This window comes from Marmota flaviventris, chromosome 1 (assembly GCF_047511675.1).
Source record: "Marmota flaviventris isolate mMarFla1 chromosome 1, mMarFla1.hap1, whole genome shotgun sequence".
Taxonomy (NCBI): domain Eukaryota; kingdom Metazoa; phylum Chordata; class Mammalia; order Rodentia; family Sciuridae; genus Marmota; species Marmota flaviventris.
The window spans coordinates 102176385-102188384 of NC_092498.1; positions in this window are offsets into that span (position 1 = coordinate 102176385).

A 12000-nucleotide genomic window follows, 5' to 3' on the forward strand; every position below is an offset into this window, starting at 1 on the left:
TGGGATCCTGCTATCACCAGGATGGGCCAGGACCTTGTCCCCTATTGCCAAGTCTGAGCTGCTGATAATGCTGCAAGGCCATTTATGTGGCCACCTGCCCAAGATAGCTGTAGAGAGGAACTTACTCCTTACTCTTGTCACCCCACCTGTCTCCTGTGTTCCATGGACCCTGATTGGAAGAGCTGTTCAGCCTGGGTGTGGACAAAAGAGGCCTGCCTTTGTACAGGGATGACTCCCCTCTAGTACCTCCTGGCTCTCTCTTTGTTCCATGGCTGGCACCATGAACCTAGTCTCTTTCTGTCTGTCTTAGGTGTTATCATTCTGTTCCTCCAGAAATAGAAACAGACCCCAAGACAAAGATCCCAGTGCGAACAGTTTATTTGGAAGGTGACCCCAGGTGACAGCAGTAGGTGAAAAGGTAGAGCTAGAGGTTGTAAGGAAGACAACTGAAGTGATTCAAGAAGAGCTGCTGTCCCTAGGAACCTTCAGGAGATGATAGGAACCCACTCCAGAGTGTTCCTTCCAAAGAACAAAGATGTGGGCATTTTTCCTACCTACACTGGTCACTGATTGAGGACACTCCTAAAAGTTTTAGACCCAAGCACATGTAGCCAGCACATGTCTGGGTCAAGAACCTTTACTAAAGGCAGTTGCACTTGCTTGTGATCAAAACTACTCAGGAGTTTGCTGCAAGAGGATTGCAAGTTCAAGGCCAGCCTGGGCAACTTAGCAAGAATGTCTCAAAATAAAAAGGATGTAACACAGTTACAGAGCACTTGTGGAGCATGTGCAAGGCCCTGTTTTCAATTACCAGTGAAACAGAAAAGAAAAAAATGAGAAAGAAAGCAAGAAAGAACGCTGATAGCAAGAAATCACTCAATTGGCTTACCAGGACCACATGTACTAGGTCACTGACTCCTCACCTGCTGCAGTAGGTCTTCCATATGTCAGCTCCTATGTCTGCCCATGCCACCAGAGCCCAGCTACTTCCAGCTCAGTACCACAGATAGATGCAGCTCAAGTTTATGGTCTTGTGGGGTCTTTCTTGAAACACCAAAAATGTGAAAGCAGCATGGTCTGACATGGGATATAAAACAACACAAAATCTTACCATCTGCTTGTGCACCTGTCCCTCCAGGTCTCACCCTGGCATATGTATCAAGTTGTGATTACATGATATGTACACTGGGGCACCCTGTTTTCCCCATTTTTTTTCAGTACTTGGGGGTTGACTGTTGAATCCAGGGGTGCTCTAACACTGAGCTTCACCCCCAGCCCTATCTATCATCTATCTATCTATCTATCTATCTATCTATCTATCTATCTATCTATCTATCTATCTAGTACCAGGGATTGAATCCAGGGTCACTTAACCACTGAGCCACATCCCCAGCCCTTTTTCATACTTTATTTAGAGACAGGATCTCACTGAGTTGTTTAGGGCCTCACTAAGTTGCTGAGACTGGCTTTGACCTTGCAATCCTCCTGCCTCAGCCTCTTAAACTGCTGGGATTACAGGAGTGCACCACCATGCTCAGCCAGCCCTTTTTATTTTATTTTTTTATATTTATTTTGTAGGTGTGGATGGACACAACACAATGCCTTTATTTTTATGTGTTGCTGAGGATCAAACCCAGGTCCCACCCGTGCTAGGCAAGCGCTCTACCGCTGAGTCATAATCCCAGCCCCCAGCCCTTTTTATTTTTGAGATAGGATCTCACTAAATTGCCCAGGTTGGCCTTGAACTTGCGATCCCTACTGCCTCTGCCTCCTGAGTTGCTGGGATTACAGGCATGTGCTTCAGTGCCTAGCTTCCCCTTGACTTTTTTTAAAAAAATGTATTTGTTTTAATTAGTTATACATGACAGTAGAATGCATTTATGCACTTTGATATATCATACATAGATGGAATATAATTTCTCATTTTTCTGAATGTACGTGTTGCAAAGTCATATTGGTCATGTAGTCACATATATACATATAGTAATAATGTCTGTTTCATTCTACTACCTTTCCTATCCCCACATCCCCTCCCCTCCCCTCCCATCACTTCCCTCTACCTAATCTAAAGTAACACTATTCTTCCCTAGTGCCCCACCTCTGCCTTATTGTGAATTAGCATCCACATTAGAGAAAACATTTGGCTTTTGGTTTTGTGGGATTGGCTTATTTCACTTAGCATGATATTCTCCAATTCCAACCATTTACTGGCAAATGCCATAATTTCACTCTTCTTTATTTTTTTTACTCATTTAAAAAAATTTTTTTTATTATTAGTTGTTCAAAACATTACAAAGCTCTTGACATATCATATTTCATACATTTGATTCAAGCGGATTATGAACACCCATTTTTACCCCGTATACATATTGCAGAATCACATCGATTACATATCCACTTTTTTACATTCTGCCTTACTAGTGTACGTTGTATTCTGCTGCCTTTCCTATCCTCTACTATCCCCCCTCCCCTCCCCTCCCCTCCCCTCCCCTCACTCTTCTTTAAAGCTGAGTAATATTCCATTGAGTATATATACCACATTTTCTTTATTCATTCATCTATTGAGGGACACCTAGGTTGGTTCCATAGTCTAGCTATTGTGATATGAGCTGCTATAAACATTGATGTGGCTGCATCACTATAGTATGCTGATTTTAAGTCCTTTAACAAACACTCTGCTGCTTTCAATCTCTGATCAGCACATTTATCTTATTTTTTTACATATTTTTTTAGTTGTAGATGGACACAATACCTTTATTTTATTCATATATTTTTATGTGGTGCTGAGGATTGAACCGAGGGTCTCGCACGTGCAAGGAGAGTGTTCTACTGCTGAACCACAACCCCAGCCCTCATTTATCTTATTTAAAAATATTTTTTTAGTTGTAATTGGACACAAGACCTTTTATTTTATTTACTTTTACGTGGTGCTGAGGATTGAACCCAGTGCCTCATATATGCTAGGCAAACGCTCTACCACTGAGCCACAACCCCAGCCCTAGCACATTTATCTTTGATTATGACCCACAGAGCGATGGCTCTTCTACTCTCCTGATGCTAATAGCTGAACTGGTTTTCAATATTTTATTGCTATAACTAAGTTTTGGTTGACTTCTTCATAACTAATGATGTTTCTTCTTTTTTTCATTTATTTCCTCAATTTTCAGAGATGAGATTTATGAGTCAAATCACGTTTATGATTATGATTCTCAAGTACACAGCTAATCATTTCTTCCCTCAGGCTAATCTAGAATTATCAGTGATTATTACATTCTTAGTTATTGGTGTCTAATTAAGGATAGATACCAACCTTGGATGACAGGCACACAGTGATTTCCTAAGGCCTTATGACTATCTCCACTGATACCAGCAACCATAGGCAATGTCTCACTCCATCATGTACGATGTTTATTAGTCTTTACTAACTTAATAACTGTAAAAAGACACCTCATTTTTGGAAAATCTCATGAGGGGCAGAGTTCTTAGTACTAAGAATTGATCCCAGGACTTTGTGTCTGTTAAGCACATTTTCTAATGCTGAATTATACCCCTAACCCCCAATTCCTCATTTTTAACTTTCTCTTTTTGAATATTGCAGAAATGTAGTCCAGAGAGTGTCCCAAAGATGCACTCATCACCAAGTCAGGGAACACACCCTGAAGCAAAGTAGCCCTCTGTGGCTGGATCTGGGGTAGATGCTAAGCAGAGTCTGCCCAGCTAATGTGTAGACAGGCCCTAAAGATATAAAGATAGTTTGCTTCTCTGCACTTCAGCAGCATTCAGAGGGTTTGGGGGTCCAGGCAGTAAGGCAGGGTAGGTAGGTGGTATTGATAAATCAGTCACTTGACTGGAGCCCTGGTTACCATTACTGGGCATGTGTGCATTCTCTGGCCAGTATGAATCTGAATAGTCGCAACCCCACTTCTGGCTCTTTTGGGATAACCAATTTACCGTAGCACCTTTGTCTTCTTTTCTTTATTTCTTTTTTTTTAATATTTATTTTTTAGGTATAGATGGACACAACACAATGCCTTTATTTTTATGTGGTGCTGAGGATCAAACCTGGGTCCCGCCCATGCTAGGCGAGTGTTCCACCACTGAGCCACAATCCCAGCCCTGTCTTCTTTTCTATTGGGACCAAGACTCTATATTTTGTGAAGGACCCTGCCTACAATTCAAAAGAAAGAGAGGCTGCTCCCTGCTTTCCCAGACCACTTTGCAACTAGCAGTGGCCATGTGATCTAGTTCTGAATTTCCTCATTAAAGGAGATGTATGCAGCTATATGGTACTCTAGCCTTCCCTCCTTTTCACTGTTCTAGATGTTGATGGAAAGTCTGGAGCTGTAGCAACTATATTTTTGTCCTGAGGCATCAAACATGAGGGGAAAAAAATAAAGATGTAAAATATGCCAGTTAGAAGTGCCATAAGAAAAATGGCAGATTAGGAAGCTCCAAGCTCTTATTCATTCCCAGACACATTGACAACACAATCAGAAATGTCAAAACAAACTTTGTAGTATCTCCAGAAAACAAAGGTCTATAGCAACCAAGCAATCAAAAAAAATGCCAACTTGAAAACACTAGAAAAGTTTTACACGCCCACTTGCCCCACCTCCTTCCCAACACGACAGCAGCCTTGCCCTTAAAGCAATAGCAGCACAGTTCCCACTTCCCTCCCTTGATCCAGAAGGAGCAGGGAAGGACTTTCCTATCCCCACCCCCTGCCACCTAGTACTGAAGATTGAATCCAGGGGTACCTACCACTAGGCCACACCTCCAGCCCTTTTATTTTATTTTTTTTGAGAAAGGGTCTCACTAAGTTGCTGGGGTTGGCCTGGAATTTGCAAACCTCCTGCCTGGGCCTCCAAAGTAACTGGGATTGTAGGAATGTGCCACTGTGCCCAGCAAGGCAGATTTTTTTTGCAAATTTTTGTTTAAATTTTTCTGATCTGTATCTAGGGGATACCTGTAGGACCAATGCAAACACTGTTTCTCTTTTACCTAGAAGCACGCCAATGCTCAGAAAGCATTCCTGGGTCAAGATAATACAGGTAGAGACATACAATAGAACTTTTGTGAAATAGAAGCTTGAAAAGTAGGACATTCACAAGTAGCTATGCTTACAGAGAATTTGGAAAGCCACATGAATACCCAGGGCAGGACACAGGCTCAGAAAAGACTTGAAAAGCCCTTAAGCTTTCACCTCAGGCTGATGCCTGGGCTCAGAGCAAACCTACCTAAGTATAAAAGGTTCACAATCAGAAAAAACTGTGAGAGGTATGTTTTTTCATTTGATTGTTTTTATGTTTCTCTCTCTTTTCGTGTACGTGTGTGTGTGTGTGGGGGGGGGTGTTTGTTTAGCCCTTGACATTCAAGGCATTTTCTGTAAGTCAGGCATGGTGCCTTGCACCAGTAGACCACATTTTTCTCAAGAATGTATGGAATATTCCCAGGGTAGACAATATGTTAGGCCACCAAAAAAGAAAAACAACAACAACAAAAAAAAAACCTTGATACACTTAAAATGATTAAAATCATAGTAGAAAGTATCTTTTCTCATTACAGTGGAATTAAACTAGAACTCAATAGCAGAAGGAAAAACTGAAAAAGTCATAAATACATGGAAATTTAAGAACATACTTTTTGCCACAAATGGATTAAATAATAAACCACAGGGAAATTTTAAAATATCTAGTAACATATGAAAGTGAAAATATGGCATACCACATGCAAACAAAGCTGGGCTAAGAGGGAAATTTTTAGCTCTAAATAATACATCAGAAAAGAAGAGCTGGGCACAATGGTGCACACCTATAATCCCAGATATGTGGGAGGATTGCAAATTTGAGGTCAGACTTGGCAACTTTGGAAGACCCTGTCTCTAAATAAATAAATAAAACAAAACAAGGTTGGGTGTAGCTCAGTGATAAAGTGAAACTCTACTGCAAAAGAAAAAATAAAAGAAGAAGACTTCAAGTCAATTTTCTCACTGTACAATTTAAGGAAACAGAGAAAGAAAAACTAAGCCAAAAGTACAAGGAAGGAAATAATAAAGATTAGAGTGGAGATAAATGAAATAGAGAACAATAAAGAACAGTAACGAAACCAAATTTTGTTCCTTGAAAAGATCAGCAAAATTGACGGACTATTAGCTAGAATTACTAAGAAAAATAGGCATAAGACTAAAATTATTAAATCATAAATGAAAGAGGGTAAGCTACATATGGTTGCATATGCTGGTAGTCCCTGCTATCCTGAGCACTGAGGAGGATAGCTTGAGTTCAGAAGTTCCTAGCCAGCCTGGGAAACACAGGGAAGCCCTGTCTCTCAAAAAAAGAAAGAAAGACAGACAGACAAAAATAATAGTTGTCAGTTGGATTCTTAGGGACTGAGGGTAGAGCTCAGTGGTGGAGTATATGCTTAGCATGTGTGTGAGGCTCTGGGTTGAATCCCCAGCATGTGTGCATGTGTGTGCACGCACACATAGGCAAAGAGATGAAGTAGGAAATTTAAAATTTTACAGAAATAAAAAACATAAGATAATACTATGAACAACTATATGGCAACAAATTGACTAACCTAGAATAAATGAACAAACTGCTAAACATTCAGTTACCAAGGATGACTCAAGAAGAGATGGGAGGTCGGGGGTAGTGGCTCAGTGGTAGAACGCTTACCTAGCATGTGCGAGGCACTGGGTTTGATCCCCGGCACCACATAAAAATAAACAAATAAAAAATAAAGGCATTGTGTCCATCTACAACTAAAACAAAAATATATTTTTAAAAAAAGAGATGAGAAACCTGAATAGACCCATAAGTAGCAAGTAAACTGAAAGTGATTTTAAAACTTTCCCTGAAAAAAATATTTCAGATGACTTCACTGGTGAATTCTACCAAACATTTGCAGAATTAATATCAATCCTTCTCAAACTCTCCTAAAATATTGAAGAGGAAAGAACACTTTATAACTCATTTGCTATAGTTTGGATTTGGTTTGGGTATGTCCCCTAAGGGTTCATGTGTTGGAGGCTTGGTCTCCCGTGTGGTGATATGAAATGAAGTGGGACCTTTAAGAGATGGGACCTAGTGGGAGGTCCTTAGGTCATTGGGGGAACTATCATCTGAAGGATTCAGGTAATTTTCATGGGAATTCTGAGTTCTCACAAGAGAAAAGTGTTATAAAAGCCTGAGTCTGATACCTGAATCTGTTTCTGGCTTCCTGCTTTACCACGATTTCTCCCTCTTGCTTGTGTTCCCACCATTCTAATTCAACATATCATCCATACCAGAGCTGGCATTTTGCTGTTTGGACTTAGAGCTTCCAAAACCTCTTTTTTTAAATCAAGTTACTCAGCCTCAAGTATTTTATTATAGTAATGAAAACTGACTAATACATAATTTTGTGAGGCCATTCTCGTAAAATCCTGATCATACTATATCCTTATACCAAAACCAAAGTCACTACAAGAAAACTACAGGCCACTATCTTTTATTAATATTGAATAAATGCTCAACAAAATACTAGCAAACCAAATCCAAGAGCACATTAAAAGGATTACACACCATGACAAGTGGAATTCATTCCTGGGATATAAAAATAGTTCAACATAGGAAATCAATTTATGTAATATACTACATTAATAGAAAAAAATATATGATCATCTCAATTGATGCAGAAGAGAAATTTGACAAAATCCAACATATTTTCATAATAAAAAATACTCAGAAAACCAGGACTACAAGGAACTTCCTCAGAATGATAGAGGGCATATATGAGGGGGAAAAAACTAAAGCTAATATCAATCATACTTACTGGTGAGAGACTGAAAGTCCTCTTCCTAAGATTACCAATAAGACAAGGATGCCCACTTCATCATTTCTATTCAAAATAGTATTAGAATATCTAGTCAGAGAAATTTGGCAAGAAAAAGAAATTAAAGGCACCCAAATTAGAAGAGAAAAGAGGCTGAGACAGGAGGATTGCAAGTTCAAGGCCAGCCTCAGCAATTTAGTGAGACCCTACATAACTTAATGAGACCCTGTCTCAAAATAAAATAAAATAATCTCTAGATGCAGATAACATGATCTTATTTATAAAAACCGCTGAAACATCCTATGATTAATGAATGATTTTCACTAAGTTGCAGGATTCAAAAAAATACACAAAAAACAGTTGCATTTCTACATACCAACAATGATCACCAGTCCAAACAGCAAAGAAAACAATTGCATTTACTATAGCATCAAAAAGAACCAAATAATTAGGAATAAATTTAAACAAATATGAAAGACCTGTACACTGAAAACTACAAAAACACCAAAAAAAAATTAAAGGAGACACAAATAAATGGAAATTCCATGTCATGGATTAGAAGACTTTCATATTGCTAATATTAACAATACTACCCAAAGTTATCTACAGATTCAATGCAATCCCTATTATAATCCCTAAAGTGTTTTTTTTTTTTTTTTTTGAGGGCGGGGTAGGGGTTGTCAGGGATTGAACCCAGGGGTGCTTTATCACTGAGCCATAACCCTAGCCCTTTTTATTCATTTTTTTTTTTTTTATTTTAAGTTGCTGAGGCTGGCCTCAAACTTGTAATCCTCCTGCCTCATTCTCCTGAGTTGCTGGAATTACAGGTGTGAAGCTACTACACCTGGAAAGCTGCTCACTATTGATCTGGAATTTGAATCTACCTCCATGTCCATATTTCCCCTGGCTACCCTGAGAAGTGACAGGGAAATCCCTAACAGTCCTGAACTAGGGTCTTCCATTCCTTTTCAGACTGGAGTCCAACAGATTGAGAAGCTTCCCACATCACACACCACACAGTTGAATGATGGTGTTGAGCTAAATATTTAATCTAAGGGCTGGGGTTGTGGCTCAGCAGTAGAGCGGGCACCTAGCACATGTGGGGCCCTGGGTTCGATCCTCAGCACCACATAAAAATAAATAAAAATAAAAAAGTTATTGTGTCCAACTACAACTAAAAAATAAATATAAAAAATATTTAATCTAAGCCTCAGTTCGCCCAACCTATAAAATGGGTGTGTGTGATGGATCTCAAATTGTGGTCTAAGGACCAGCAGAAAATACAGAATCCCACCCTAGACCTCCAGAACAAGCACCTGCATTTTAAGAAGATTCTTATGTAATTTAGTGTACATGGGAATTTTGGGGGACGGTGCATCAAGACTCACTCAAGAGTAGAATCAGGAGATATCAGAACAGAGTTGGGCTGCTTCAGTGATGCATGTATGTGCCACAACAGCCTTCAGTGGGCACTCCAAGGGGCATTTTTACACCCCCACACAAGGGTATGTGCATGGTGTGCTGCCATACTGTGGAAGCAGCTCTTGAGGTTCTCACTTGAAGACCTCTCAATGTGCCTGGACATCCTTGCCCTTGATGCTTTCTATGCCAACTCTATTGATTCTTGGCAGGTTTGTGGGCAGATAGGTGGGTGAACAGACAGGCTAGATCTGTCAAGTTCTGAAGGTGCTTTGAGAGGAATAAACAGTGTATATCTGCCCAGCATGGTGCCTGGCACACAGCAGGTCTACTGATGAGGGTACCTCACCCTCTGAAATGAACGACCACTTCTTCTCATAGGCTTGTGAAAAATGACTGTCCTAAGTGGATATAAAGCCACTCAGTCCATTTCAAAAGCTGTGTACCTCATGGTAATTAACTTTTGTGGGGGAAAAGAGGATGACATTTAGCCAGCGAACCTCTCTGATGAAATAACTTTTTATCAAAATTGCCTCCTGAGGACACTGACCTTGAAGGCCAAGTTCCACAATGAGTTCCCCAAAAGCTGAGTCATTTATCCTCAGCAGATGGGGAAAAGAATTAACTGGGATAGAAACGCATCAGAACCTTCTATGCTCTGGGTCCAGAGTTTTCCAGGCACACCCTGCCCTCCTTCTGTTATCATCAGTCACCTTGGTTATTAGATCAAGGTGTTCCCCCTTACTGGAGACTGAACCCAGGGTCTCACATATGCTAGGCAAGTACCCTACCACTGACTTACAACCCCAACCCTTTTAAATTTTGAAACAGGGTCTCACAAAATTGCCCAGGATGGCCTCAAACTTGTAATTCTTCTGCCTTAGCCTCCCAAGCAGCTAAGTTACAGATATGCACCACCTTGCCTAGTTCCTTTTACTTTGTGTGGCAGGGTGTGTGGGTGTTACTGGTAATTCATTCTACCACTGAGCTATAGCTCCAGATCTTTATTACTTTTTGAAGACAGGGCCTCATAGAACTGCACAGTATGGCATTGAATTTGCAATCCTCTTGCTTCAGCCTCCTGAGCTGCTGGGTTACAGGCATGTACCACCATGCGTGGTACTTTTTTAACATGTAATTGTGTATTTCCCAAAGTAAATCAAGTCACATACTTTTGTGACAACTACTCTGGTCTTTTTATCTTCAAATGGGCTAGACTTCCTCCCTGCAGGGAATTCACGTGTGGTTCTCTTTACCAGAATTGCTGCCCACCCTCTTTATATATGTGCACTGCCTAATACATTACCTTCACTCCTGTTCCCAGCTGAGTACCTGCTCCCAACAGGCTCAAGTGCTGACAAGACAGATGGCTTAAGCCCCAGTGTGTGGAGCCAACTGGAACTCAGTGCAACTTGATTCCTGGTCTCCATAAAACTCCTATGTTCACAGACCATGTCTTCTTTACCCAATTCTATACCCTTGCACGTGGCCCAGACATACCGGGGCTCATTCAGGCTTAAGCGTATGAAACTGTGCTAGCCCAGAGTAAAGATGAGACTGAACTCCCAACCTTTCTGCCTAAAGCCTGAGGCTTCAAGTATGTGCTGCCCTCTTCTTCCTTTCTAGGCCTACATGACCCAGTGCCTCCTGGCCCTAGGGTAGCCCCTGGTTCATGTGTCCATCTTGTATATACCCTCATCCCGGGCCTGTCCTGTCCTACTTTGGATACATTTGTGTGAGGTTAAGACCAAGGCTTCATTCAGAAATCTGAGACTGGTTTTCTTTTCTCCTTTTCATTTTTTCCCCCATTGGTAGACTATAATTATACTTAATAATGGAAATCCTTTGATAAGCCCTTATTTCTTCATGACATCAGACATGACTGGGCTATGTGGGTACTAAATGAGCCCTGTACACTTTCCCTCTAGACTCAAGACACGGGAAGGGGAAGGCCCCTTCCCATTCTCTCCACTGCCACGAATTAATTCAGACTCAACAAAGCACAAGGCCTGTTGCAGATCAGAGAAGAACACAGCACAAGCACAAGCATCCCTGATAGCATCCACCCCTGAGATGGTAAAAGACATAAGTAGCATCAGTTACTCCCCCAGGTTGGGCAGCCAGGCCAACTGGCCCTACACTGCCAGATAGGCCAGAGTCCAAACATTGCCCATTGACTTCACCTTCACTAGGTAACTTCCTCATCCAGATCATGGAAACAGCCACCCCAAGGGCTGCTTTGAGTTAGGAGGAAGGAATGTACACATGAACAGACAATTACCATGCCTTCACCTGAGCCCCTCAGCTATGGTCCAGACCCTGACATAAGAACACAGTAGAATGCCAGCTCCATGCTTGTCCATCTTATCTCCCCCAAAGAATCTGACTAGAGAAACCCAACCTTCTCTCCACCAGGGTGGTTCTGGAACATACACCCTTAGCAGAGTGAATGAAATGACAAGGTCTGAGACAAAACCCATAGGAACCAGTTATGTATCATCTTAGAGCACAGAGTAGCTGCAACACCCAAATTAGCTCACTATTCCCAGCATTCCCAATAAGACAGAATAGGAAGACTAAGCCAAAGCACTAGAAGCACTCTTTGCCTATCTCCCCTTCTATGATGTGGGCTCTGCAGTTCTGACAGTCATCTATTTCCCAAAAGATGCTCATGGAATTGCTCTTATCTGCAGCTCCACTGACTGCTTTTCCTTCTAAATGTATCTGAGCTGTCAGGCTGTAAGAATGCTGTGGTGTTGCCCTGGC